The sequence below is a fragment of the Prinia subflava genome, chromosome Z (genome assembly GCF_021018805.1).
Source record: "Prinia subflava isolate CZ2003 ecotype Zambia chromosome Z, Cam_Psub_1.2, whole genome shotgun sequence".
Taxonomy (NCBI): Eukaryota; Metazoa; Chordata; class Aves; order Passeriformes; family Cisticolidae; genus Prinia; species Prinia subflava.
Genome location: NC_086283.1, coordinates 88,686,422 through 88,690,967, shown reverse-complemented (window position 1 = coordinate 88,690,967; position 4,546 = coordinate 88,686,422). Strand labels below are relative to the sequence as shown.

Genomic DNA, 4,546 nt, shown 5'->3' with positions numbered 1-4,546 from the left:
GCCTGTGGGGATCCACAGGGGCTGCAGAGATCCACCCACAGCCTGTGGGGATCCACAGGGGCTGCAGAGATCCACCCACAGCCTGTGGGGATCCACAGGGATGCAGAGATCTACCCACATCCCATGGGGATCCACAGGGATGCAGAGATCCACCTGCAGCCCATGGAAGAGGTGCCCATGCCGGGGCGGGTGGATGCCTGGAGGAGGCTGTGTCCCATGGGAGATCCAGTGGAGAGAGGGGGCCCTGCTTCCAGGCTGGAGCAGCCTGTCCCTGGAGGGCTGCACCCCATGGGAGAGAGCTGCCCAGGAGCAGATCTGGGAGGGCTCTGTGCCCGTGGGGGGGACTCAGGCTGCAGCAGGTGCGGTTTGGCTGCTGCTTGTGAGAGTGGAGCCACGCTGGGGAAGTTCACACAGAGCTGTCTCCCGTGGGAGGGACCCCGTGGCCTCACAGGGGAAGGATTCCTCTCCTGGAACAGGATGGACTCCTCTCCTGGAGCAGCAGAAGAAAATCTCACTGATGAACTGACCAAAGCCCCCAGACCCTGTATCCTGCACTGTATCCTGTATCCTGTTGGTGGGAATGAGGGAGGGGCTGGGGGGAAAAGGTATTTTAAGGACTTATTTTACTTCTCATTATCCTCCTCTGATTCTGTTAGTAATAAATTTCACTTTGCAACTGAAGTTGAACCTGTTTTTCCCTTGAAATATTTCTCCCGGTCCTTATATCACTCATGAAACCTTTGTTAATTTTTTTGCCTTCTCCCTCCTCTGCCCACTGGAGCTGGAGAGAGTGAGCGAGCAACTCTCGTGGGTGCCTGGCATTGGGCCAGTGTCAAACCATGACATTTCTCAAGTCCAAATGTCATCGTGCATACACTAATTAGAGCCAAGCAATCTACTTACCCCCTGCATAAGAACATAAACATGAGGATCTAAAATATAAACCTACTAGTACAATAGCACAGAATACGTCACATCAGGAGTCCTGAAAAAATGCTAGCTGAGCTGTACTGCTGAAACATTTGATGTGATGACAAAGTAACTCATCAAAAGTGAGATTTTAGAAAACAGGCAGCCATGTAACACAATGCAATTGTCTCAGTTACCTCCTTAACACACAGGTGATCAGAAGGGCTGGAATCTGGAGATGGGTCAGCTGCCAAATGGGAGAGGACACAAACAACCAGGAAGGAATGGTCCTCATAATGTAAATATCAGTCCCTGATTTTCAGATAATCTGGGAACAGATCTGTGTGTTCCAGTTCTCTGTCTCTGTCTCTGTTCCAGTCCACAGAGCCTCGAGTCAAGCCTCCCTGTGGTCTGGATAACAAATGTCACTGTCTCACCTAAACAGGCACCAGCAGTTTTGATTATGTGAGCTTCCCACTTGATGATCCATAGAAGCAAACATTGTTAAGGCTGTCCCTCACATGTCTTGCTACCTACAGAGTGGCAACACTATCCAACAAATTGTTCTAAACACCATTTGTGAGGAACATGCTTCAGAAGAAGTATTGCAGGAGAAAAGAGGCATAGTTACTTGCTGTACAAGCATTTGATCACAGTAAAGAAACTAAATTTCTTTAGTAGTATATGCCCCATTAAATTCTTCACATTTTGAAATTACATATTGTCCTATAGCCTTATTACATTTTAAGAAAGTAATGTAGCATTTTTAATTCTTTGGGAATAAATGAGTGTGGAGACCTGTACACTTGCATTCATTCTTTGACTGCTGCAGTATTCAGCTAAAGAATTTAGCCAATTTATCTACATTATCCTGAAATATTTTTTAACAGGTAAGACAGTGTATTGGCATCAACCTTCACACTGTGAATACAAAGAATAAAACTTTTTATGTGGCTGTTTGCAGCTTTCTCTAATTATCCCCTGTGTTTACTTTCTCATTTACATCCAGATGTAACTAGTAGAAAAGCTTCATAACTTCATCCCATTACTAAAATGTAAAAGGATTTGCTTAATCCCATCTTGATATATGTCTCTGAGATCATAGCAAATAATAGACATTTGAGTAAGAAGCTCTTTAATTGTAAGTAATCAGAACTATTCAGTCAGATATCCGAGACCTTTTATATTCATTATTTTTGAAAGCTAAAAATTTGGTTTGGACTATACATATTCTTTCACTTTGATGACTGTGCATCAGGTTGATTGGTACAATTTTGTTTTTCTTGGAGTCTTCTAAGACATGGGCGGACTGCAGTGCTTTGGGAAATATGTGTGTGGGGTTCAACACAACAGGTGAACTAGAAAGGAAATATGGTAGGTACATAAGCCAACTGGACAGCAGAAGCTGATAATTTAGTTTTAATCCTGTAGACTCCCATAGCTACTGAATCTATAGCTGGAGGCAAGCTGCCTGTCCTGCTAAAGTGCATGTCTGTGTTCTTGTCTTGGGTTGAAGAATGTAACCAAAAATGTGCATTCTGTTTTCATCTGTTGAAACTGGTTGGGACATATTGTTCTTTATCTCTTGTAACTCTAGAGGAAGAAGAGGGTGGATGCCTTCTTGTTAATGGGACACCTGATAACACCAGATAAGGCAGTGCCTTCTTATCTCTTCCTCCACCCATCCTCCTCTGAGGGACATCACCTGTGAATGGGCCATTTAAGGCCTCTCACATGACTGAGAACATCACCTCATTCCATTGTGAGATGCTCTACCCAGTGGGAGGAGCCAAAGCCTTTCCACTGGCATAAAACCAGCAATCCCAAACACCAAGAGAGCTTGTTTCCACTGGATTCCCAGAGGAAGACTGGACCCTTTCTTGAGGATCATCTCTACTCCAATGGAGCCACATCTGTCACTCCAGGAAAACTTATTTCGGACTGCTTCAACAGGGTGTCAGGTTTGCATTCTGACTCTGTCAGTGGTCCTTTGTACTATTGCATTTATCTTATTTTCACCTTCTTTTTGTTGTTTGTTCTTCTCTCTCTATTAAATTGTATTTCTGACTTGGAGTCTCGCTGGTTTTGCTTTCAAACCAGTACAGTTCTGAAACCCATTCCCTTTTTCTGACTAGTTGCAAATGTCATGAGGTACCCAGAGCTTCCTTCACTGCTGTGGGCTGGAGATGTCCCCAGACTACTGTTTGTTTCTGCCTGCCACCCCTTCAGTTCCACACATTCTTCTGTTGCTGTTTCTGCCAAGCTGTGAGCTCTGCACCAGTCATACAGAACTCCATCGTGCAGATTTCCTTCAACAGTGGGAGTAGAGAGAGGGGAGGGGAAACAAAAAGCAATGACAGATTTCCTTCCACGGGCATGAAGTTCATACAGCTGAAGTGTACAGCAAAACAAGGGCCTAGACTATGCGATTACACAATGTCCAGGCTGGTAGAAAATACACTGGATGAATTGTTGCAGAAAGAACCTACAAATACCCCACATGGCTGCAGCCAAAATCTGTGCTTTGAAATTAAGGTAGCAAAGCCTCCTACAGAGAGTGGAGGACCAGATGGAGTCTGACTCTCCATTGTTGGTATCATAGCTTAACTCTGATATTCTAGTTCAGTAGCATTTCCTTGATAAAAGTATATTATCTTTCAAAAAACAGTACTATTACATTTCTCAGTGTAAGGAAGCACCTGTGATAACTCCCCTCTTCCCCCCCATATAGGTTCCAGATCATGTACATATCTTCCAAATATTACTTTACTATCTCATATGCACAAGAGATTTCCTCTTTCTGAATTAGATCATTACTACTCAGTGTCACTTTCTGTACTGAGGAAAAGAAAAACCTGAGTTTTCAAATACAATCCTGAGTGTTTGAAAAAACATAAACATGACCACTTGTAGTTTAAGCAAAACCAAGTAGGAGGGTTTGTTGTAAACTATTATTTTGTGGTTAATAAGGACCCATCTGTATATACAGACTGTAGACTACTGGGTTATAATGAGAGTTCCACTAATATTGATGAAGCATAATCAGATATGAACACTTTGTCCCCTTACACATGCAAGAACTATGGCTGGCAACTCTTTCTGTATTTTATATAAGGTTCATGGTATATGTTGCATACAATTTAGTAATGCACTCTTAAAGAATGAATAAAAAATTACTAGGTTTTAAATATGTATCATGACAAATAGTTATAATCCAAGAATATGTAGACAGAAAAAAAAAGGGAAAGACTGCAAGAGATAAGACAGTTCAGACACTAGTAAGAACATAAAAAAATTAAAAACAAGCAAGGGAGATCTTGTATGCTTATTGTTTTACACTAAAACCACTAGTTTTGCCTCTGTAGTTTATATTAATAGTCTCTGATGCCTATTCAGAAGTTCTCAGATCTAATACCATCTTTTTCATCCCTAAAATTACAGCCAATTATGGTAAGAAATAAGTTTACCACCACTGTTTATTCTGTCACAGCAGCACATATTTTATTTCTTCTCTCAAGTGAACTATAAGCAGTTTTCTCTGTTCAAATACAACAGTCTTGAGATTATTAGAGGTAGAACTCTAGAGATAATTTTAAAAACCCTACTCAAACTACCTTTTGATCTGAAAAGGCATTTA

The 4,546-nt window shown here is 41.9% G+C and overlaps 1 long non-coding RNA gene across 1 annotated transcript; it reads left to right on the top strand.

Annotated features, from left to right (window-relative positions):
• The first annotated feature begins 275 nt into the window (after nucleotides 1-275).
• LOC134563904 (uncharacterized) lies at nucleotides 276-2,846 on the top strand. The gene is made up of 3 exons (XR_010083437.1): nucleotides 276-556; nucleotides 1,130-1,207; nucleotides 2,507-2,846. It is a non-coding gene; the product is annotated as an uncharacterized LOC134563904 (long non-coding RNA).
• The last annotated feature ends 1,700 nt before the right edge of the window (nucleotides 2,847-4,546 follow it).